This window comes from Podarcis melisellensis (genome assembly GCF_964234715.1).
Source record: "Podarcis melisellensis genome assembly, chromosome: 4".
NCBI classification, from domain to species: Eukaryota; Metazoa; Chordata; class Lepidosauria; order Squamata; family Lacertidae; genus Podarcis; species Podarcis melisellensis.
The window spans coordinates 97157930-97183711 of NC_138531.1; the positions used below are offsets into that span (position 1 = coordinate 97157930).

General features: G+C 46.3%; 1 protein-coding gene across 2 annotated transcripts in view; it reads left to right on the top strand.

The window, feature by feature from the left end:
- The first annotated feature begins 72 nt into the window (after window positions 1–72).
- P2RY2 (purinergic receptor P2Y2) overlaps window positions 73–25782 on the top strand; it is a 48478-nt gene continuing 22768 nt past the window's right edge. Inside the window, exon 1 of one of the 2 annotated variants that reach the window (XM_081910021.1) lies at window positions 73–443. The gene's annotated coding sequence lies outside the window, so the exon portion shown is untranslated. The remainder of the gene's footprint in view (window positions 444–25782) is intronic. The other variant, XM_081910020.1, reaches the window with a different exon arrangement.

Sequence of the window (25782 nt, forward strand, 5' to 3'; positions counted from 1 at the left end):
CTTGAGAGCGCAGCAACTTGCATTTCTAGTCATCTTTGCCCAGAGAGAGAGAGAGAGAAAGGGAGAGAGAGAGAGAGAGAGAGAGAGAGAGAGAGAGAGAGGCAGGGCAGCCTCTTCTCTACTCTTTCTCCACCCAGGGGCCAGTCTGGGCAGGCCAGTTCGCAGTCCCAGGCACGCCTCTCTGCCTCCACTCCGCTTTGCTGCTGCGTCTCTTTGGCAAACCCAGACAGAAACAAGCGAAGGGTTGGGAAGAAACAAGCGCAAGAGCGCGCGCGAGAAGCCAGCCAAGGAGAGGCGGGTAGAGGGGGGGTGAGATGTTGTATTTCCCGGCGATTCCTCCTCCTCCTGCTGCTTTTATCAGGCAAAGGAACTGAGCATGGAAAAGCAAAGAGACCCGGCATCGTGAGATTCTCCCCGGAAAAAGCAGAAACTGTAAGTTTGGGGTGGGTGTGTTTGCAGGTTGCGGAACAGCGCGCGGAAAACGTCTCTGACACACTCCAGTAGCGAGGAGTTCCAGAGGTCAGGCACTCCACGAAAACTTCCACCCTCCTCACACAGAAGTGTTCCCTTTGATCCTATCTGGGTCGTTTCCTTCCCCTTTCCCCCCAGGTTTGTGATAACTGAATCCCCTGGGATGTCGATCTCTCCCTCTTGCGCTATTTTTAGGTTCCTGTTTTGTCAACCGCCGGTTTTAAATAGGTTGTGACCTGCTAGGGAGATGGGACCCAACAGCTAGATCAGTTTGCAGCCTTGAAGACTTAAAAAACACACACAATTAAATGGCCATTTTTAAAAATTCTTTTAAAAAAGAAGGTCAGGCAATCAGCCCTTGGGGGGTTCAAAGTGGTATATGAACAGGTTTAGAAAAATTTTGAGTAATTGCAACATAGCTCACATTTTGCACGATAACGTGATTTAATTCATGATGATTCATGGTTTATTTATGATGTACAAGTGTGGTTTGTTGGTGTGTTTTTTTTAAAAAAAGGTTGCTGGCTGCTTCCTTTTGAGTAAGCATGAATAAACTCTGGCATTAGGTTCTTGCAAGGGGGGTTGTGACAACATTGTATTCCCCACTCACTACAACCAAAAGCCTTCATATCTGACCAAGATTTGAACCCAGTGCCTCTGGGTCCAGTGTTGTATTGGTTGTTAAGTGTGGCTGGGCTAGGAAGCAGAGGTGTGGGCGGACATTACTTGGAACGATCTGGCCATTAATAAATCGGAGCAAAAAGTTATTCAACTGTTAGTTATTTGATGAGTCAAATCAAATCCTTTACTAATCTCTGTGGAGCAACTGTGAGGACACAGGCAGACCTTGGAAAAACACATTTAGGAAGAATATATTGTGATTTCTATTATGCTACCTCCCTGTTCAGCTCAGGGTGTTTGGGTTTGCCAGGAGCTGTTGTTTATTCTTTTTACTGTATTGGGGTTTTTTTGTCCAGGCTGAGAGTTTAAAACATATTACTTGACCTGATCAAGTGGCATGGACACCCATAGTTTGCAGGGGTCAGGGGATTACTGGATGAACCCCAATTCCCCAGATCCCCAGCTTTCATGGAACAAAAAACTTCCTAGTATTTGTGAGCCTGAGATCTGAAGCAAAATATACTGACACTGTTATGATCATTTGTGTGTGTGAAAAACTAGCTTATTCCTCACTTTCAGAATTTGGTTTCCCCACCCTCCCAAAATTCCTGGGAACATCCATGGCTCTAAGGATGAAGATTCAGACACGGAAATAATTCAGATACACACTGAAGAAGTGTGCATGCACACGAAAGCTCATACCAAGAACTAACTTAGTTGGTCTTTAAGGTGCTACTGGAAGGAATTTTTTTTTGTTTTGACTATGGCAGACCAACACGGCTACCTATCTGTAACTGGACATATAGCATATATTCAACACAAAAAAACAGCAACAATTTGTTGTTGACAAAGCAAGCTGGACATAGAAAAGGCCCCATTACCTTCAGTAGCTTATTTAAGAGACATCATCAATAAGGGACAGCAGTGGGACATGGCACTGGAATAAGGGACTGTCCCGCCAAATAAGGGACACTTGACAGCTATGTGCAGCAGTCCATCAAACACACAACACACAGCCCCTCTAGGCTTTGCCAACTCAGTGCCCTCCAGAAGTTTGGGACTACAACTCCCATCAGCCAGCACAAAATATCTGAAGGGCACCAGGTTGGTTAAGGCCTTGAGGGTCTTTTGTTTTTGTTTTACAGTTGAGGGATGTATAAATTTTACCAATCCAACAAATAAATGAACTCCAGGATGATGCGTTCTCCCACAGGTTTGTCACAAACTGCACATGGACATCTCCACAAATTAGTAGTTTCTGCTTCCTGCATCAGACAGAAGGAATTTGAGCTAAACTCTTATTTACTTAGTGTAATGCAAGGTGTTCAATTGGAGCAAGCCTCCTTTAATTTCCTCGTAGCATGCGCTGGAAGCACAACTTGAACTATTAAGCGCACGTTTCCCTGCTTCCCAGAAAGCCACGAGAAATGCAGGCTGCTATCAATGCCAGACAGCAGCATCTAGCTTCTAAAATTTCTGGGTAGGGCAGGGTGAGGCCCCCTTGCCCATGAAACCCTGGATAACCTCTGCCGGTCTGGGTAGACAATGCTGAGCTAGGTGGAGCAGCAGCCTGGCTCCTTTTCAATGCAGCTTCCCATGTATTTAAAGCACAATTGTGTTTGGGAATGTCAAAAACAATTGGCTCTCTGCTTGCAAAATGATCCGATCCAGTTTCGAGCGAGTCTTAACGCCCAGTGGGCAATCAAAATAGGCACAGGTGGCGTGTTAGCGACAGGACTGGGAACAAACCTCATCCTCATTGTTATACGCACAGAAAATAGTTATGTTGCTTGCTTTAATAGAAGGATGAAAGGAAGTATCAGATGACTCCATCAACACGAAAACACCCCTTGCTTTGGAAACCTGGGCTTGACCCCCCCCCCAACCTTGTCTTTTCATTTGTTTTATCATTGAAGCGAAACCTGGTTTTGTTCTTGCGAGACCTGAATTTGCTTGGAGTTGTCACGGTGCAGTCAATCTCTTAATTTGTTTGCGGCGCGGGCGAGGGGAGTGTTTGCATAGAAATGAGGATACCCGCAGGAACTGAAATCACTTCTTGCCTAGAACCCACGTACCTACGGGACCGCCTCTCCTGGTATGCCCCGCGAAGAACCTTAAGGTCCATAAATGACAACACTTTGGAGGTCCCGAGTCGCAAGGTGGTTAGATTGGTCTCAACTTGGACCAGGGCCTTTTCGGTACTGGCCCCGACTTGGTGAAATGCTCTGTCACAAGAGACCAGGGCCCTGCGGGACTTGACATCTTTCTGCAGGGCCTGCAAGACAGAGCTGTTCTGCCTGGCCTTTGGTTTGGACTCAGTCTGACCCTTATGTTTCCCTCCCCTTATGGTTTTGATGAGGCTGCATTTTAAATTGCATTTTAACCTGTATTTTAAATTGTTCCCCCCATTATGTTTTTACTGTAATGTTACTGGTGTTAGCCACCCTGAGCCCAGCTCTGGCTGGGGAGGGAGGGGTATAAATAAAAATTTATTATTATTATTATTATAAACTCCAAAGTGATAAGGAGCTGGCGGCAGAGTGGTGGATGTTTCAGGAGGTAAACACACTCAGGGAAACAGAGGGCCTCCTTGGTGGCAAAACTCTTAGTATGCCCGGATTTGCAAAATATAGTCCCCAGCTGGGGCGTTGCTTCGGCAAGTGAACCCCATGCTCTTTCACTGTTCGAAAATGCCCTGGCTGTTGCTCAGATACAGCTGGCACCAACACCTGGCATTTGGGGGCAGCTGTTGGGGCCTCCAGTGCCCCCTGCGGGGCACATGGCCATGCCTGTCCTAATCCCACCCACTCACCTTTAAATTATTTCCTGGCCCTGCAGTCAGTGCCAGATTAACCCCTCTGGAGGCTCCTATGCAGTTGAAATCTCGGGGTGCCCCTCGCAAATGATCCGCTAATATATATTTTTGTTTGATCGTTCAAGATCAAATCAATATTACTTTGATCTGTTGCCACAGGACCCCTAAAGGACATGGGTCAGTGCCTACTCTACCTATTTGGTAGGGTGGCGCTGTGGTCTAAACCACTGAGCCTCTTGGGCTTGCCGATCGGAAGGTCGGCGGTTCGAATCCCCGCAACGGAGTGAGCTCCTGTTGCTCTGTCCCAGCTCCTGCCAACCTAGAAGTTCAAAAGCACACCAGTGCAAGTAGATAAATAGGTACCGTTGTGGCGGGAAGGTAAATGGTGTTTCCATGCGCTCTGGTTTCCATCACAGTGTCCCGTTGTGCCAGAAGCGGTTTAGTCCTGCTGGTCACATGATCCGGAAAGCTGTCTGTGGACAAACACTGGCTCCTTCGGCCTGAAAGCGAGATGAGCGCCACAACCCCATAGTCACCTCTGACTGGACTTAACCATCCAGTGGTCCTTTACCTTACCTTTACCTGCCTATTTCAGCACTGCCTGAATCTGATGGGATTCAAGCCACAGGCCCCACAAAAGCCTGATATTTTGGACCACAGCTCACTACCCCCTGCATCGGTCCTGAAATCCTTTCCCAGTCCAGTCCTGTAACCCGTCAGTCGTAATAACAGTGTTGTGTAGATGTTGCAAAGCAGGGGAGACCTTTGCACCCAAGACACTGCTCTCCTGGTCCCTTTGCTCTCTAAGCAGCTCTGGGCAGCCCCAGTCTGAAAGGGACTTTGTCCCTTTGGCAACCAGCAGCATTGGAACCTGAAGCAAGACACACTTCAGCTGCTTATTGGAGCACAGCGTCCGAGAGGGCAGACTCAGGTTAGTGGGGCAATGCCCCATTGGCCCTAATGACCCCAATCCACCAGGTAGCAGCATGCTTTTCAGTGCACGATGCTTGTCATGCTTCCCTACAGACCCTCTCGGGTGCCAAGATTGGCCAAGGGGACCCTCTTGGTAGTTCCCCTACCCTCAGAGGCCCAAAGCGATGGTGACAGTTCAGGAGTGAGACTTCTCTGTGGCCCCTAAGCAGTGGAACTCCCTCCCCACAAAGGGGCGCTGGGTACCTTCATTGTACAACTTTCGGAGGATGCTAAAGACACACCTGGCTTTTGACACCTGAGGTCTACATTTTTAGGACTCGCCTGATTTTACTGATTGTAAGATGTTTTAAGTTGTTTTTTAATATTGTACAGTAGTACCTTGGGTTCCAGATGCTTCAGGTTATAGACGCTTCAGGTTACAGACTCCGGTAACCCAGAAATAGTACCTCAGGTTAAGAACTTTGCTTCAGGATGAGAACAGAAATCACATGGTGGTGGCGTGGTGGCAGCAGGAGGCCCCATTAGCTAAAGTGGTGCTTCAGGTTAAGAACAGTTTCAGGTTAAGAACGGACCTCCAGAACGAATTAAGTTCTTAACCTGACGTACCACTGTACTTGTTTTACCATAACCTGCCCTGGGACCTTAGGGTAAAATTGTCGAATGGAATCTGTTGCGGACGTCCGTCTGACTTCCGAAAACGTTTGACAACCAAGGCGCGGCTTCCGATTGGCTGCAGGAGCTTCCTGCACGCAACCAGAAATCATGGAAGCAGTGTCAGACGTTTGGCTTCCAAAGAACGTTTGCAAACCGGAACACTCACTTCCGGGTTTGCGGCGTTTGGGGGCCAAAACGTTCATCTCCCAAGGCGTTCGGCTTCTGAGGCACAACGGTAAATAGATACATAGACACTTACAGGGCCGTCTTAAGCATATCCAGCGCCGTGGTTCAAAGATCCTCCCCTTTCCCAGAGTTGTTGACCTTTCCAAAAACCTCTGTGGGGATCACCCTACTCCCGTGGGGGCTTGGGAGGCAAGCTGCACACCCGCCAGCCATATGGTTGGTGGGGCACAGCTGGCGTGCGTGCAGGGAAAGGGGAGGCCGCTGGCAAAGCCGCACAGCTCCCCTACTCACTGGGGCACCCCTGAGAGGCCAGCGCCCTGGCGCAATGTGCCAGTAAGCCCAATAGGAAAGACGGCTCTGGATACTTAGATAGATAAACAGGGCTAGTACCTCTCAGGTGGGCGCCATTGCTATTACAGTAGTACCTCAGGTTAAGTACTTAATTCGTTCCAGAGGTCCGTTCTTAACCTGAAACTGTTCTTAACCTGAAGCACCACTTTAGCTACTGGGGCCTCCTGCTGCTGCTGCACCACCGGAGCACGATTTCTGTTCTTATCCTGAAGCAAAGTTCTTAACCGGAGGTGCTATTTCTGGGTTAGCGAAGTCTGTAACCTGAAGCGTCTGTAACCTGAAGTGTATGTAACCCGAGGTACCACTGTATAAAAGAACAATGGAGGTGTTCCGTTTCTCCCAATACACATATTTCACAAGCGATCCTCAACAACATAGTACATTTCTGCATGTTATAATCACTCATATAATGTTCATTTCTCTTCTTTTTCTGGTTGGACAATTGGACCTGGGACCTTCTGCAAAATCCAGAGAATTACACACTGAAGACCTGGGATAGACATAGCTGGTAGACATACCATATTTTTTGCTCTATAAGACTCACTTTTTCCCTCCTGAAAAGTAAGGGGAAATGTGTGTGCGTCTTATGGAGTGAATGCAGGCTGTGCAGCTATCCCAGAAGCCAGAACAGCAAGAGGGATTGCTGCTTTCACTGCACAGCGATTCCTCTTGCTGTTCTGGCTTCTGAGATTTAGAATATTATTTTTCTTGTTTTCCTCCTCCAAAAACTAGGTGCGTCTTGTGGTCTGGTGCGTCTTACAGAGCGAAAAATACGGTAGCTCGTAGCACTGAGGCTCTGAATCTCAGGGTAATGGGTTCGAGAACCACGTTGGGCAAAAGGTTCCTGCATTTCAGGGGGTTGGACTAAATGATCCTCAAGGTCCCTTCCAATGGTATGGTTCATGGTGTGATCCAGCACCTCTTTCTTATATATATATAGAAAAATAGCACCCTGGATAGATAGATGATAGATAGATAGATGATAGATGATAGATGATAGATGATAGATAGATGATAGATAGATAGATAGAGATAGATAGATGATAGATAGATAGATAGATAGATAGATGATACATAGATGATAGATATAGATGATAGATAGATAGATAGATAGATAGATAGATAGATAGATAGATAGATGATAGATAGATGATAGATAGATAGATAGATAGATAGATAGATAGATAGATAGATGATAGATAGATAGATAGATGATAGATGATAGATAGATAGATGATAGATGATAGATAGACAGCCAGAGATACCTGTCCTAGTCTTCAGATTGGACCAGGCTAGAAATCAAAGAAAATGCAACTCCACTTCCCATTATATAACCCCACCACTAATTCCACGCTAAGCTAATTTCCGTTGATGCCGTCTTCCTCCCTAACTGTTTCCCCTTGAGGTTGCTCTGCCAGGATGAGGAAGGTTTAATTGTTCCTCTCTCAGCCTGGCCAGACTGTCGGAGAAGAGAGAGTGAGAGATTGAGGAAGAGAAGACATTCATTGCTCCTCTTCCCTGGGTGAGGAGGGTGTTAGAATTCCTGCTCCGTGATTGCAGTCATGGGATTGTTGTCTATCAAACGACGGTGTATGTTTTGACTCCACAGAGTGGGACGTGACGGAGACAGGATGTTTGTGTTACTGTGTTGTGTGAAGTGGGACTATTGTCCTTTGTTCTTTTTCTCTTTGCTGTCTGATGCTAGAGAGAGAGGGAGCCATGTTGCAGTGCTCCGTGTGTGTTTATATGTAAATAAAGTAGATTAGCCAAAATGCTGAGCTGCTGAGGTCTGTTACACAAACTGCGAAGACTCTGTGGATCCCTAAGTGTGTTGATGTCTGTTGGCATCGGTCGCTGTGATGTTCGGGCAGAAGAAAGCTTTTGAAGCTCCCGAACGAAAGACCAGGAGGGAGGGAACATGCCAGTTGGGCATGTGTCTCTGCCAGGGTCCTACTCGAGTGTAGGACGATCTCCTGACAGCGGGTGAGTTGGGGTGTGGCTGCCCTTTCTCAATGGCATGGGATTAAAATTCTGTTTTCCGTTCACAAATGGATAGGCGCCAGTTAAGTCACAGGCCCAACACAGAATCAGAAAGGTGTCTTTGCTGTAGGCAAGGAGGTGGGATTATAGTTATCAGCTGAAACCCAGCATGGATTTCTCAAAAGCAAGTCATGCAAGAAACCTCATCTCTCTCTTTTTTTAATAGAGTTACAAGTTTGGTGGATCAGCATAGCTGTCAACTTTTCCCTTTTCTTGTGAGGAATCCTATTCGGAATAATGGAATTTACCTTTAAAAAAGGGAAAAGTTGACAGCTATGTGGATCAGGGGAATGCTGTGGGTGTAGCGTATCTACTGAGATTCTATGATCATTTATGCTCAAAAAAACAGGTTTTCTGGAGGAGACCTCAGATGCAGTGGGGGGGGGGGAGAGAGAGAGAGGCTTCACACAATTTGCAGTGAATGTGCATACAGTGGTACCTTGGTTCTCAAACTTAATCCGTTCTGGCAGTGGCGTAGCGTGGGTTGTCAGCACCCGGGGCAAGGCAAGTAATTTGCACCCCCTAACCCGTGGATTTGCACCCCTTAACCCGTGGATTTGCGCACCCTAACCCTAACCCCCAGATGTTGCGCCGGGTGCAGCCGGCCCCCCCTGCACCCCCCAAGCTACGCCACTGCGTTCTGGAAGTCCGTTCCAAAACCAAAGTGTTCCAAAACCAAGGCACGCTTTCCCATAGAATGGATTAATCCGTTCCAAACTTTTAAAAACTACCCCTAAAGCAGCAATTTAACATGGATTTTACTATCTAGCGAGACCATTGATCCATAAAACGAAAGCAATAAACAATGTACTGCAGTCACACAATCAACCAATCAGTACCTGAACTGGGTTCCACGCAGTCACAAAAACAAAACAAAAAGAGCTGCGAAAACAAAAACGCAAAATAAATAGCAAAAACAGACAGACCTCAGCGTAACACTCAAAACGGAAGAGTGGCACTCAAATCAGAAGCGTAACACTCAAAATGGAGCACGTTCGGCTTCCGAAAAAGGTTCGCAAACAGGAACACTTCCTTCTGGGTTTGCAGTGTTTGGGTTCCAAGTTGTTTGAGTACCAAGGCGTTTGAGAACCAAGGTACCACTGTATATATTGGGGTGAGACAGGAAGCCTTCCGTGCTGATGCCAGTTCCTGCCGCCCAAAGGCATTTCACCCTAACACCATCTGAAAAAGGCTCAAGGCCCAGCAACCAAACTGCGACAACTCAAGCGGCAGGGAGCCATGTGTGAACTGACCCCCGAGTGAATGATCTGGCAAGCTGAGCTGGCAGAAATCCTTCCGATACCCAGAGACTCAGGGGACAACCCTTTGCAGGGGGACACAACCTGAACAAAATGTTCCATTTAGCCGGACATCAGAACAAATAGTTTACCGGCAGAGCGAGTTTGTTTGCTGTGTCTGCACAGCAGCACACCAGGGCTTTTGGCTGCAATGCCTGGCTGGGGTGTGGGGCAGTATTAAGGGTGGAGGGGCAGCACCCCACTATTCTTCCAGACCCCTCTCCCCACAAGCTGCTTCCCTGGCATTGCAAACGAGGGGTGGCCACTGTGAGAACAGGATTCTGGGACAGATGGGTGATCCAGTTACACAGCTCTTTTTCTTCCTCGGTACAGATTTGCGTGCTTACGTTTCTTATGCACTGGTCTCTTCCCATGTTCATATGTTCTGGGACTGGGTTCAGAGCTGGTGTGTGTCGTTGTGCCATCCGAGTCCTGTTGTTGAGAGAGCAGGGGCTAGGAATCTCCGACAAACACTTGCCTGAGATCAGAATTTGCATTCCGACAGTCCAGAGGTCAGGGAATCCAGATGATCACAGAGCCAAGGATACAGACAGAGAATAATAATCATAACTGTTGTTGTTTAGTCGTGTCCGACTCTTCGTGACCCCCTGGACCAGAGCACGCCAGGCACTCCTGTCTTCCACTGCCTCCCGCAGTTTGGTCAAACTCATGCTGGTAGCTTCGAGAACACTGTCCAACCATCTCGTTCTCTGTCGTCCCCTTCTCCTCGTGCCCTCCATCTTTCCCAACATCAGGGTCTTTTCCAGGGAGTCTTCTCTTCTCATGAGGTGGCCAAAGTATTGGAGCCTCAGCTTCAGGATCTGTTCTTCCAGTGAGCTCTCAGGGCTGATTTCCTTCAGAATGGATAGGTTTGATCTTCTTGCAGTCCATGGGACTCTCAAGAGTCTCCTCCAGCACCAGAATTCAAAAGCATCAATTCTTCGGCGATGTGCCTTCTTTATGGTCCAGCTCTCACTTCCATACATCACTACTGGGGAAACCATAGCTTTGACTATACAGGCCTTTGCTGGCAAGGTGATGTCTCTAATAATAATAATAATAATAATAATAATAATAATAATAATAATAATAATAATAATTTATACCCTGCACATCTGGCTGGGTTTCCCTAGGTGGCTTCCAACAAAAGATTAAAAATACATTAATATATCAGTTACAGATAGGTAGCCGTGTTGGTCTGCCATAGTCAAAACAAAAAAAATCCTTCCAGTAGCACCTTAAAGACCAACTAAGTTAGTTCTTGGTATGAGCTTTCGTGTGCATGCAGACTTCTTCAGATACCTGAAGAATCTGAAGAAGTGTGCATGCACACGAAAGCTCATACCAAGAACTAACTTCGTTGGTCTTTAAGGTGCTACTGGAAGGAATTTTTTTGTATTAATATATCAGTCATTAAAAAGCTTCCCTAGGCAGGGCTGCCTTCAGATGTCTGCTAAACATCAGATAGTTGTTTATTCCCTTGACATCTGATGGGAAGGCGTTGCAAAAGGCGGGTGCCACCACCGAGAAGGCCCTCTGCCTGGTTCCCTGTAACCTCACTTCTCGCAGTGAGGGAACCGCCAGAAGGCGCTTGGAGCTGGACCTCCATGTCCAGGCTGAATGATGGGGGAGGAGACGCTCCTTCAGGTATACTGGGCCAAGACCGTTTAGGGCTTTCAGGTCAGCACCAACACTTTGAATTGTGCTTGGAACGTACTGGGAGCCAATGTAGGTCTTTCAGGACCGGTGTTATATGGGCTTGGCGGCTGTTCCCAGTCACCAGTCTAGCTGCCGCATTCTAGCTGCAGCAAGGTAGGGCCAAGAACCACAGGCGTCGTTTCCAGCACCTGACTGTTGCTGAGAGCTCTGTTTCAGAAGGCTGGAGCCATCTGATTCCCATTAGTGCCTTCTCATAGAGTTGGAAGGGACTCAAAGGCCATCTAGTCCATCTCAGCTAAAGCATCCATGACAGATGGCCATCCAACCTCTGCTTAAAAACCCCCAAGGAAGGAGAGTCCACAACCTCTGGAGGGTGAAGCCTGATCATCTGCAAATGGAGTCACTCTGCCATCTCCCCCTTCAGGCTGGTGTTCAGCAGGTGAAGCTGACCCCTGGCCCACGACTGTGCCCTTCACCCCTTAGGGCAGCGGTTCTCAACCTGTGGGTCCCCAGATGTTGTTGGACTACAACTCCCATCATTCCTGAGCTCTGGCCTTGCTAGCTAGGGGTGATGGGAGTTGTAGTCCCACAACATCTGGGGACCCACAGGTTGAGAAAGGCTGCCTTAGGGTCTCTGCATGTGTTTCCGCTTTCTGCAGCAGCGGCCGGTGGTATCTACAGGCCTGGCCCACTTCCATCTCTCAACTCTTCTCCTAGGATCGGCAGCTATTTAAGAGTCTGTTTTGCAGGTGGTTAATAGGAATCAGAGCAGAGGTCTCTGCATGTGTGCACTGAAGGAGGAGCTGGCGAAAATCAAGGACTCAAAACATTTCTAGTTTTCAAGGAACCTTTACGATCTTGTTAAAACCTCAGGGAGGACAAAGGGTGAAAATCAGAATATATTATAGAGCTGTTAGTGGTGGGAACTCACCCTTCCTGGCAGGCTACAGAGGGAAACTGCCTTAAACTGGCCTATCTAGCCCCATATTGTCTGCACTGACTGGCAGCAGCTCTCCAGGATTTCAGATAGGGCTGCCACCTCCTACTTACCAGACTCAGACCTGCAAAGCGATAGCTTTGTGTAGCTTCAGACCCATACCCTGTTCCTATAGGTTAAGTGGAGGATTCCCTGGTCCTGAATGGGGTAACTGTGCCCCTGAAGGACCAGGTGGGCAGCCTGGGAGTCATTCTGAACTCACAGCTGTCCATGGAGGCGCAGGTCAATTCTGTGTCCAGGGCAGCTGTTTATCAGCTCCATCTGGTATGCAGGATGACACCCTCCCTGCCCGCAGACTGTCTTGCCAGAGTGGTGCATGCTCTATTTATCTCCCGCTTGGACTACTGCAATGCGCTCTATGTGGGGCTACCTTTGAAGGTGACCCGGAAACTACAACTAATCCAGAATGCGGCAGCTAGACTGGTGACTGGGAGCGGCTGCCGAGACCATATAACACCAGTCCTGAAAGACCTGCACTGGGTCCCAGTATGTTTCCGAGCACAATTCAAAGTGTTGGTGCTGACCTTTAAAGCCCTAAATGGCCTCGGTCCAGTATATCTGAAGGAGTGTCTCCACCCCCATCGTTCTGCCCGGACACTGAGGTCCAGCGCCGAGGGCCTTCTGGTGGTTCCCTCACTGCGAGAAGCCAAGTTACAGGGAACCAGGCAGAGGGCCTTCTCAGTGGTGGCACCCGCCCTATGGAACACCTTCCCATCAGATGTCAAGAAAATAAACAACTACCTGACTTTTTGAAGACATCTGAAGACAGTCCTGTTTAGGGAAGTTTTTAATGTGTGATGTATTACAGTATTTTAATATTTTTTTGGAAGCCGCCCAGAGTGGCTGGGGAAACCCAGCCAGATGGGCGGGGTATAAATAATAAATTGTTATTATTATAGGGACACTGAGTAATTTCTCTCAGAGCTGAGGATAATGATGATTTCAGTTTATATCCGCCTTTCTTCCAAATACCAACCATTTAAACAAGCATTCTCAAAAGAACCGAAAAACATTCCAAACACAGTTTAAAAACATTCACCCAGTGGTTTCACAGGGTTGCCAGGAACAGTATATTTCAGCCATCAAATGTCTGGCTAAACAGGAAGGTTTTAAAATTCTTTCTGTGAGACAGCAATGAAGAAAGCAGACACACCTCACAAGGGAGGGCATTTGGGAAACAAAGAGCCACTGCCAAAAAGACCCTGTCGTTGCTCAATGCCAGCCAGGCAGCCCGCAATAGTGTCACCACCAGCAAGGCCTTGCCTGATGACCGTAGGGCCTCTAGTTGCCTTGGCAAACTACAGTTCATAAACAAGGTTTGGTTTGTGTAGAAATGAACTTTGTTTGTCCCCGGCTGTTAATAAGTGGCTTGGTCCTGACTCTTCTGTTGGCCCAAATCCAGATGTCCCCAGCAACTCCTGGAGAGACTCTGCTTATTGCGCATGTTCAGATCTTACGGCAAAAGTGTCCTTTTCCCAGTTTCTCTCTCATAGCAAGCTGACCTGTCCTAAGCCAGACTCCTGGTCCAGTCAGCTCCCCATTGTCTCATACCCTCCAACATGAAAATAGGGAATCAAATGAAAACAGTCTATTGAAATTTGGAATATGTAGTACAGTGATACATAATTTTTAAAAAGCTTACTATAAATGTTGTTTTATGCTGTTTGAGGCTATGATATAAATTTTCACCTTGATTTTTTGTATATCATAGTGAGATATTTCTGGGTCTAGCTCTGATAATGTGTTATTCGTAATATATACTAATAGTAAGATCTGCACCATAAACTTCCCCACTGAAGTCAGGACTGGGGCTAGCAAGGCAACTACTGCTTTCCAGCAAATATTTATTTTAACTGACTTCCTTTCAATATTGTCTTATCCAAGGATATACTGCTATTTGCTTTTGCAACAAAATCTGTGTTGTGATGCTGGCCAAATGTCATTTCAACTGGGTTTGCAAAGAGATGTTCCTGAAAGCCTGTCTGTTGGACGTCTTCCCACCCACCCGCATACAAAATATAACACTATACATTGCAAATAATAGTAATTTAAAAAGAATTGCCAGAAGAAATGTTTTTAAAGAGAGAAAGGGGGAGGGGGGAGAATCTCAGCTCTGCAGTCCCATGAAGCTGAGAGGACAAAGATAACACGCCATATGCATGAAGTAAAAGTGTTAAGCTAAAAAGGTACACGTCATTACAATCTTGCTGGGACACCTAGTATTCAGACCCAAGCCTGCCCACCATTCAATGGAATAATTTCCTCCGAATTGGCAAATCGCCCCAGAAAACCATGCAACTGTACAAAATCACCGTGTCTTAAGCTGTACTGCGATTGCTTTGCCAATGGTGAGTTCCGCAACAACTGCAATTGCACAAATTGCTATAATAATCTGGACCATGAAAATGACAGACAGAAAATAGGGACATCCTAAGGCAGAGACCTCACCTTGCCAACAAAGGTCTGTATAGTTAAAGCTCTGGTTTTCCCAGTAGTGATGTATGGAAGTGAGAGCTGGACCATAAAGAAGGCTGATTGCCGAAGAATTGATGCTTTTGAATTCTGGTGCTGGAGGAGACTCTTGAGAGTCCCATGGACTGCAAGAAGATCAAACCTCTCCATACTGAAGGAAATCAGCCCTGAGTGCTCACTGGAAGGACAGATCGTGAAGCTGAGGCTCCAAGACTTTGGCCACCTCATGAGAAGAGAAGACTCCCTGGAAAAGACCCTGATGTTGGGAAAGATGGAGGGCACAAGGAGGAGGGGACGACAGAGGACGAGATGGTGGGACAGTGTTCTCGAAGCGACCAGCATGAGTTTGACCAAACTGCGGGAGGCAGTGGAAGACAGGAGTGACTGGCATGCTCTGGTCCAGGGGTCACGAAGAGTCGGACACCAATAAACAACTGAACAACATAAAGGAAAAGCAGGGCATTCCAGGATAAAATCAGAAACCGGGACATCTTCTGTAAATACAGTACTGTCCCTGGAAAATAGGGACACTGGGAGGGTCTCATGTCTGATCAGTTGCTGTCCAGGGTTTAGGACAGGATTTTGTCCCATCCCCAAATGGGTATGTTGGATACTGAACCTGCGGCCTTTTGCATGAAAAACACATAGAAAGCTGTCTTCTTCTTCTTGTTGTTGTTTAGTCTTTTAGCCGTGTCCGACTCTTCGCGACCCCCTGGACCAGAGCACGCCAGGCACCTCTGTCCTCCACTGCCTCCCGCAGTTTGGTCAAACTCATGCTGGTAACCTCGAAAACACTATCCAACCATCCCGTCCTCTGTCGCCCCCTTCTCCTTGTGCCCTCCATCTTTCCCAACATCAGGGTCTTTTCCAAGGAGTCTTCTCTTCTCATGAGGTGGCCAAAGTACTGGAGCCTCAGCTTCACAATCTGTCCGTCCAGTGAGCACTCAGGGTTCATGGATCACTGCCTTGCCGTGGCGAAGGGGCTTGAATAACTCAGAGAAGCTATGAGCTATGCCGAGCAGGGCACCCAAGATGAACAGGTCATAGTGGAGAGTTTTGACCAAACGTGATCCACCTGGAGGAGGAACCTGCAAGCCACTCCAGTATCCCTGCCAAGAAAACTCCATGGACAAAGACAACAGAAAGCTGTCTTATATTGTGTCAATTGGTCCATCTAACTCAATATTGTCTACAGTGACTGGCAGCTGTTCTCCAGGGTTTCCGGCAGAGGGTCTCTTCCAGCCCACCTGGAGATAGCAAGGAATGAACTGAGACCTTAAGTACATAAGGAGAGTGCTGCATCTGGATCAGGCCAGCAGCTCATCTCTGCCAGCATCTTGTACTCACAGCGGCCGACCACTTCACCCAGATATTCTGCTTCTCAGCCCATCTTAACAATCTTATTAGGGAAATGAAAGAAATAGAAAGCTTCCTTTCTGACATTTCCCCGCAAGCCGAAACCACTTCTTTATGTGGTCAGCTCTTCTAAGCAGCCGTATCACTTAGAAAATCCACAAATGTCTGCTAAATCGAAATGTTTCTGAAAGCCTTTGTTAAAAGAAAGCATATTAGTAAACTGAAAAGCACCTCCTTATTCGTGTTGCGCAAAGACATCCATGCGTACTGACAGCTTTGAACAGTTTGAAATATATCAGGTAAATAAAAACAGTCGGAAACATCTAGCAGGTTCCAGTTAACCCTAACCCTAACCCTAAATCTAACCCTAACCCTAACCCAACTCTAACCCCTACCCTAACCCTAAACCTAACCCTAACCCTAACCCTAACCCTAACCCTAATCCCAACTCTAACCCCAACCCTAACCCCAAACCTAATCCCAACTCTAACCCCAGTCCCAACTCTAACCTCTACCCTAACCCTAATCCCAACTCTAACCCCAACCCTAACCCTAAACCTAATCCCAACTCTAACCCCAACCCTAACCCTAACTCTAACCCTAATCCCAATTCTAACCCCAACCCTAACCCCAACTCTAACTCTAACCCCAACCCCAACCCCAACCCTAACCCTAACCCTAACCCTAATCCCAACTCTAACCCCAACCCTAACCCCAAACCTAATCCCAACTCTAACCCCAACCCTAACCCCAAACCTAATCCCAACTCTAACCCCAGTCCCAACTCTAACCCCAACCCTAAACCTAATCCCAACTCTAACCCCAATCTCAACTCTAACCCCAACCCCAACCCTAAACCTAAACCTAATCCCAACTCTAACCCTAAACATAATCCCAACCTTGACCCTAACCCTAATCCCAACTCTAACCCCAACCCTAACCCTAATCCCAACCCCAACTATCAGTCATCTGAGAAGTGTTGTGGCTCTGCTGGAAGAGATGTCTCTCTCTCTCCTTCTCTCTCCCTGCCCTCCTGCGTCTCCAGTCGGGTGACTCATTGCTTTAATAGGTCAAAGTCATCATGCTGTGAAGCGTGGGGTGATTTTATAGGCCGCTCAGGTGTGTGGGAGGAACATCGAGAAAGACAAAGGGTTTTGCGTTTAATGATGGGAAGGAACTTTTCAAAGATAAGAGGCCAATTTAGACAAGATGTTGAAAGGAGGAAGACCAAAGGAAAACGATGCACTTAAGGATTTTGTTTGTTTGTTTTGGAGGGGGCAGTTCCAGGCTACCCGTTTCTTGAGGAATTCATCCTGATTCCTTTACAGGGAGATGAGGGAAAGTTGGCTCTTGAATGAGAATTTGTTCTGCTTTGTTTTCAGGGAGATTAGACGAGAATTCATTCTGCGTTGGTTTTTTTGCAGAGAGTTTAGAAAAGGTTGGCTATTTAATGAGTTATCCCAATTCATTTGTGGGGCAATTAGGCTATTTGGTTATTCAATGAGCGTTCCAATTTAGGTTAGATGCTCCTGTGTCAAAGCAAATATTGGCTCACACTTTCCGGTGTGTTTTCTTCCAACTTCCTTATTGCTAAAAGCCGGCTCTTCGGGGACGTGGGTGGGGAAGTAGGTTTGTGGCACATGACCTCCCAATCAACTCTAATTACACAACCTGAACTTGCCATTGTGGGATTGAGGTCACACCCACACCATGAGTTTCAGGCATGTGGCTTCACACAGAATCCTGGGGACTGTAGTCAGTTAAGGGTGCTAGGAATTAGTTCTGTGATGGGTGAACTATAGTTCCCGAGGTTCATTGCAGGATGCCATGGCTCTTAAGATGACTTAAATGTGCATTAAATGTGGAGTTAGTAAAGGTAAAGGGACCCCTGACTGTTAGGTCCAGTTGTGGACGACTCTGTGGTTGCGGTGCTCATCTCACTCTATAGGCAAAGGGAGCCAGCGTACACCTTCCGGGTCATTTGGCCAGCATGACTAAGCCGCACACGGAAACGCCGTTTACCTTCCCACTGGAGGGGTACCTATTTATCTACTTGCACTTTGATGTGCTTCCGAACTGCTAGGTTGGCAGGAGCAGGGACTGAGCAATGGCAGCTCACCCTGTCGCGGGGATTCGAACTGCCGACCTTCTGATCGGCAAGTCCTAGGCTCTGTGGTTTAACCCACAGCACCACCCGCGTCCCTGAAATGTGGACTTATCCCGCTCCAAAATAGCAATAGTGCTGAAGTGCCCTGTGTTTCGTTTTTAATGAAGAAAGGGAACATGCTGAACATCTCATGTATAAAACAGGAACAAAATGTTGCCGTATGACAAGCTTCTCTTCATTGTTTCTTCTTCTCCCCCGCTTTTTATAATTCTTTTTTATTCAGTTTTACACTTTTATTCAGTTTTACTCTATACATTTAAATTCAGACATTAATCATCAACATTCATGATTCCCTGAATCCTTGAACTTTCCTCCAATGTTTCCATTTCAAACTTTTTTCTACTGCATCATATATTTTCTCTATTTTCCTAAAATAATCCATTTCCTCCTTAGTTTTTAATACATCACAAGCGTCACTCAAACCCTGCCATAGTTTTAAGTTGTTTACAGTGTTCTCTTAAGTAAATTATAAAGTTTCTCCCATCCCTTATTAAAGTTTCTGTCTTCTTGGTTTCTGATTTCCCCGGTCATTTTTGCCATTTCGGCGTAGTCCATCATCTTCATCAGCCATTCGTCTCTGGGCAGGACTTTAAAGTCCCTGTTCACTGTTTCAGCCAGCTGGATGATCCTTCTTCCACAATACTCCATCATGTTCCCCTCTCCACATTTTACACTCCTCTCTCCAAAAAGAGAAATTCAGTATTTCGTGACCAAAGAGCATGAGTAGGCAAACTAAGGCCCGATGGGTGAATCTGGCCCAATCGCCTTCTCAATCCAGCGTACGGATGGCTCAGGAATCAGTGTGTTTTTACATGAGTAGAATGTGTCCTTTTATGTAAAATGCATCTCTGGGTTATATGTGGGGCCTGCCTGGTGTTTTTACATGAGTAGAATGTGTGCTTTTATTTAAAATGCACCTCTGGGTTATATGTGGGACCTGCCTGGTGTTTTTACATGAGTAGAATGTGTCCTTTTATTTAAAATGCACCTCTGGGTTATTTGTGAAGCCTGCCTGGTGTTTTTACATGAGTAGAATGTGTCCTTTTATTTAAAATGCACCTCTGGGTTATTTGTGAAGCCTGCCTGGTGTTTTTACATGAGTAGAATGTGTCCTTTTATTTAAAATGCACCTCTGGGTTATTTGTGAAGCCTGTCTGGTGTTTTTACATGAGTAGAATGTGTCCTTTTATGTAAAATGCACCTCTGGGTTATATGTGGGACCTGCCTGGTGTTTTTACATGAGTAGAATGTGTCCTTTTATTTAAAATGCATCTCTGCGTTATTTATGGGGCATAGGAATTCGTTCATTCCCCCCCCAAAAAAATATAGTCTGGCCCCCCCACAAGGTCTGAGGGACAGTGGACTGGCCCCCTGATGAAAAAGTTTGTTGACCCCCTGGTCAAAGAGCACGGGCTGCTTTGGGTGTCCTTTGCCCTCTTTTCGGTTTGCTTTCCCCCTAAAGATTTTGTGAACTTCTGCAAACTTTGGGGTTCCTCTCTGCCCACCTGCAGATTGCTAGCTCCCTCTTGTGGGTGGTGCGTTTGGGGCACCTAAGAACAGGCGCTCAAGAGAACTGGGAGAGTTATTAGTTTAGATACGATGATAAGAAGATAAGAGAATGGAAAAGCGAAGGAGAAAAAGGATCGGAGCCAAAAATGCAAAACCTCACGAGAAGAAGAGAGTGGAAAGAGCAAAGGACATGAGATTAAGTGTACGGTAGATGAAAACTTAAAAGAACAAAGATAAGAAACTGATTTGCTGTGTCATCATGATATTCCTCTCTCTGTTGTACACCACTCTCCCACAAAACTGCGTCCACAATTGTGGCTCGTGGCAGATAGCAATCCAGAAAAAAGTATCAGAAACCATTAGGAATAAACAAAGGGTTAATAAGCAAATGCAAGCCATCTAGGAAAAGAAACTAGCCTAATTTGACAACTTAAGAGTAAACAGAATACAGTGGACGCTCAGGTTGCGAACGTGATCCGTGCAGGAGACACGTTCCAGTTTGTCAGCGTCCTTCTTGAACTGTGGTGCCCAGAACTGGACACAGTTCACAACCCTCAGCGCCACGTCTGCGCACGCACATGTTGCGATTTGGTGCTTCTGCGCATGTGCAAAGCATGATTTAGTACTTCTGAGCATGCGTGAGCACCGAAACCTGGAAGTAACCCATAGAATCATAGAATCCTAGAGTTGGAAGAGACCACCAGGGCCATCGAGTCCAACCCCCTGCCAAGCAGGAAACACCATCAGAGCACTCCTGACATATGGTTGTCAAGCCTCTGCTTAAAGACCTCCAAAGAAGGAGACCCCACCACACTCCTTGGCAGCAAATTCCACTGTCAAACAGCTCTTGCTGTCAGGAAGTTCTTCCTAATGTTTAGGTGGAATCTTCTTTCTTGTAGTTTGGATCCATTGCTCCGTGTCCGCTTCTCTGGAGCAGCAGAAAACAACCTTTCTCCCTCCTCTATGTGACATCCTTTTATATATTTGAACATGGCTATCATGTCACCCCTTAACCTCCTCTTCTCCAGGCTAAACATGCCCAGCTCCCTTAGCCGTTCCTCATAAGGCATCGTTTCCAGGCCTTTGACCATTTTGGTTGCCCTCCTCTGGACACGTTCCAGTTTGTCAGTGTCCTTCTTGAACTGTGGTGCCCAGAACTGGACACAGTACTCCAGGTGAGGTCTGACCAGAGCAGAATACAGTGGCACTATTACTTCCCTTGATCTAGATGCTATACTCCTATTGATGCAGCCCAGAATTGCATTGGCTTTTTGAGCTGCCACGTCACACGTTCCGATACTTCTGGGTTTCGGTGTGTCCATAATCCGAAAACGTGCAACCTGAAGCGTCTGTAGCCCAAGGTATGACTGTAATGCGAAACACAGAAATAAAACAGTGGCATACAAACTTCACCATGTTGCAGAGGATGTCTCCAAAAATTTGGATTGGAGACTCAATCATCAAGCATCCAGGCACCCCATTTGGAGGAGGGGAGACAGTCCCTTCCCAGTTTTCCTTCAGAGGCAGTGCTGGATTTACGTATAAGCGAAACAAGCTATAGCTTAGGGCCCCACTCTCTTGGGAGCCCCCCAAAAAATTCACTATTAATATATTTCTTCTCAATTGTCTTTCAGTTCAACAATTACTTTGATAAAATACATATTTTGTTATGTGCACTGGTTTGCTCATTTCTATATACAGTGGTACCTCAGTTTACAGACGCTTCAGGTTACAGACTCCGCTAACCCAGAAATTGTACCTTGGGTTAAGAACTTTGCTTCAGGATGAGAATAGAAATCGTGCAGCGGCAGCGGGAGGCCCCATTAGCTAAAGTGCTACCTCAGGTTAAGAACAGTTTCAAGTTAAGAACAGACCTCCAGAACGAATTAAGTTCTTAACCCGAGGTACCACTATATAGGGTGCCTACATTCTGCATGGACTGGTTGCATGGCAATATTTGCAAAAATAGCTTTAGATACCTATTAGGTCCATAATAGAGCATACATTCAACACCAAAAACAGCGACAATTTGTTGTTGACAAAGGCCATATAAAGGGCCCATTACCTTCAGTAGCTTAGGGCCTCATCAAACCTAAATCTGGCCCTCCTCAGAGAGGCCTTGTGCCACCATTATTGGGGTCTCTCACCCCACACGGCAGCCATAACATCTCTTCCCCCCTCTTCAACTAAGCAATATGTATTCCTCCTGCCCAGAGCCATGCGCAAAGTCTCAGAGCCTCATTCCCAAAGTGCTGACTCCCCAAAGGAGCAAGTTCAGCCCCAGGGCCTCTTGTTTGCTCTCCACATCTGGCACGCAGAGGCAGACAATCCGTGTACATGGGTGTTCCTCTCCATTTATTATATTGATATATTGCATCACACACCCCAAAGTGATTTGCAGGACAGTAAAATATGGAGATACGCTGTGCAGTGGGAAGTTCACACACCTATAGACATACAAAAATAAATAAGTGAATCACTTAGAAACACAAAGTCTCTGCCCACAACAGAAAATAAAAGTGAACCCCGACAGCTGCCAAAGGGTCAATTGTTAAGGTAAAGGTGAAAGGACCCCTGACTGTTAGGTCCAGTCGTGGCCGACTCGGGGGTTGCGGCGCTCATCTTGGTTTACTGGCTAAGGGAGCTGGCGTACAGCTTCCGGGTCATGTGGCCAGCATGACTAAGCTGCTTCTGGCAAACCAGAGCAGCGCACAGAAATGCCGTTTACCTTCCCGCCAAAGCGGTACCTATTTATCTACTTGCACTGGTGTGCTTTCGAACTGCTAGGTTGGCAGGAGCTGGGACCGAGCAACGGGAGCTCACCCTGTCGCGGGGATTCGAACCGCGACCTTCTGATCGGCAAGTCCTAGGCTCTGTGGTTTAACCCACAGCGCCACCCGCGTTCAATTGTTAGTGCTGTCCAAAAAACCCAGGAAGAGTCAGAACATCTTTCCCTGATGCTGAAAGGAAGGTAGAGGAGGGTCCGGCAGAGAGTGTTCCATAGATGAGAGGCTAATGCACAAATTGTTGCTGTCATTGGTGGTAATAATTGATGGGCCAACATGCCTGTCTTGGTTTCTTCTCAGTTTCCAGTTTTTTCTGACCCTAGGTTCATCTTAAAGGAGATGATCTTAACGGAGATTCTGACTAAACATCAGGAAAAAACTTTTTGGCAATAAAAGCTTAGGGCCCTCATATCTACAAGATTGCCTCTCCTGGTCTGCCCCGCAGAGGACCTTAAGGTCCATGAATAACCATAGTTTAGAGATCCCGGGCCCTAAGGAAGTCAGACTATCCTCCACCAGGGCCAAGCAGCATAAAATACAGTATAAAAACATGAATAACAATAAAATTCAAGAATCAAAAATCAGTTAGATAATCCCCAGGGCTAGCTGGCTGAATTGGTCCTACTTGGGCCAGCGAGGAGACCAGGGGAGAATTAGGTGTGGGGTCTCAGAGCGGGTGATCTTCATAAAAGGGGAGGGAAGAGAAGGGAAATAAAAGATCAGGCTGAATTCAAATTAAAAGCCAGGTGGAATAGCTCTGTCTTACAGGCCTTGTGGAAGGAGGTTAAATCCTGAAGGGCCCTAGTCTCATGGGACAGAGCATTCCACCAAGTCGGAGCCATCACTGAGAAGGCCCTGGCCCTGGGGGAAGATAGTCTGACTTCCTTAGGGTCCGGGACCTCTAAACTATGCTTATTCATGGATCTTAAGGTCCTCTGCGGGGCAGACCAGGAGAGGCGGTCCCGTAAATACAAGGGCCCTTCATTTGATGAAGTGAAGGGCCGTGAGGGCCAACCAAAGTTGTTAACCTTTTTTTAGGATTGAAGTTGTTGAGGTTTTTTTTTAGGATTTTACCCCGGGAAATAAACTGCCACAGGGGCCGGGTTAAACGGTCTTTGGACTTGCCTGGTCTAGCACCTAAAGGTGTATAATGAAGGCCCCAGGCAAGCCTTCCCCGGGATAGCATCACACAACTGGGGAGCCGCTGCAGAGAAGGCCCTGTTCCCGTGTTGCCACGCTGAGGACGTCTCGTGGAAGAGGCACACGAAGAAGGGAAGAGGGGTTGATTATTAAATCGTAGTGCTTTCTAGTGCAAGATGGGGCCTTAGTTCCTTACAAGCTAAGTTAAAAAAAAAACCCCACAAGAGACAAGTATCGGGCTTCCTGCTTGCGAACAGAGAGGCATTTGCAGCCACTGGCATCTACATGACCATGTCGCTCTTTGCAAACTTGCCAGCGCAAGGCAGATTCGCTTAGTGCATGGCACACGCATGACCTCCCTGCCTCTCTGCCACATTTTTGTCTGCCCACACCAGACTCCGCTGATCTTAACCTTGTCATACCATAAATATGCATGCCATCCAAATGCATTGTTAAAACCTTCCAAATCCAACACATCCGTGTCCTCCAGAAGTAGCCAGTCTTTTAGCCAGCAGAAAGCTGCGGCTTCATAGTACAACTTTAAGTCTGGCAGGGCAAAGCCCCCTCTTTCTTTTGCGTCCGTTAATATCTTAAACTTAATTCTGGGCTTTTTGCCCTGCCAGACAAATTTGGAGATATCTTTCTGCCACTTCCGGAAGCACTCCGTTTTATCTACAATCTGCAATGTCTGAAACAAAAATAACATTTTTGGCAATACATTCATCTTAATAGCAGCTATTCGACCTAACAATGAAAGTTTCAGTTTTGACCAGCTATCCAAGTCTCTCTTAATTTCAGACCAACATTTTTCATAATTATCTTTAAACAGACTCAAATTCTTTGCTGTTATGTTTACCCCTAGGTATTTAACTTTCTTAACCACAGTTAACTCTGTCTCTCTCTGAAACCGTTCCGACTCAATATCTGTCAAGTTTTTTCCCAACACCTTGGTTTTTTGCTTATTTAGTTTAAATCCCGCCACCCGACCAAAATCCTGGATTAGTTGTAGTACTCTTTTCGTACTAGATTCTGGCTCCTGTAATGTCAGAACTAAGTCATCTGCAAACGCTTTAAGTTTGTATTGTTTCGCTCCGACCTGTATCCCTTCCACCAACCTGTCCCCTCTAATCGTGTTCAAGAGCACCTCCAGGACCGAGATAAATAGTAACGGGGAAATCGGACAGCCTTGTCGTGTTCCTTTTTCAATTTTAAACTCTTCTGTAACCACATTGTTAACTATCAGTTTAGCCTTTTGTTCTGAATATATTGCATCAATCCCATTCTCAAACCCCCGGCCCACTCCCATTTCTTTTAGATTCCCTTTCATAAACTTCCAGGATATGTTATCAAAGGCCTTCTCCGCGTCTATAAAAATTAAAACAGCTTTAGTATTTATGTCTGTTTGTAAAAGCTCCAATATATCTATAATGTTCCTTGTATTGGCAGACATATGTCTACCTGGGAGAAAGCCTGCCTGGTCTTTATGGATTACTTTGTTTAAAACCCTCTTGAATCTACTTGCCAAAACGTCTGCGAATATTTTATAATCCACATTTAAAAGGGAGATGGGACGGTAGTTCTTAAGCTGTGTCTTTTCAGTTTCCGACTTTGGTATCAATGTGATGAAGGCTTCTTTCCACGATTCTGGCGCCTTCTTCCCCTCTAAAATTTCATTGCTGACCTCCATCAGTGGTTGTATCAAATAGTCTTTCAATGTCTTATAATACTTGGAGGTCAGCCCATCTGGTCCTGGTGATTTGCCCTGTTTCATATTTTGGATGGCCTGCTCAATCTCTTGTCGTGTTATTTTGCCATTCAGAATTGATCTATTTTCTTCTGACAACTTTGCCAGTCCGTTTGTCTTTAGAAATTGTTTAATCGCTGCTTCATCTTGTGGCCCTTGAGTGTATAATTTTTTGAAATATCTCTGGAAACACTTTCTAATCTCTCCGGGGTTCTGGATACATCTTCCTTCAATCTCTAAGTTTGTCACTGTGTTTAACTTTTGTCTCCTCTTCAACTGCCAAGCTAGCAGTTTTCCACATTTATTAGCCGACTCAAAAGTTTTTTGTTTCATTAGTTTGATTTTCCATTCTATTTCCTGATTTATCAGTTTACAATACTGTGCTTGGTAAAGTTTGATTTCTCTCAGAATCGGCTGGGACTTCGGATTAAGTCTTAACTTCTTCTCCAACTCCTTGATTTTTTCCAAAATTTTATCTTTCCTTTCGTTTTGTTTCCTTTTCTTTACTGTGTTCTGTTGTATCAGGAACCCCCTCATCACGGCCTTACTTGCGTCCCAGATAGTTCTTTTTTCCACTGTGGTG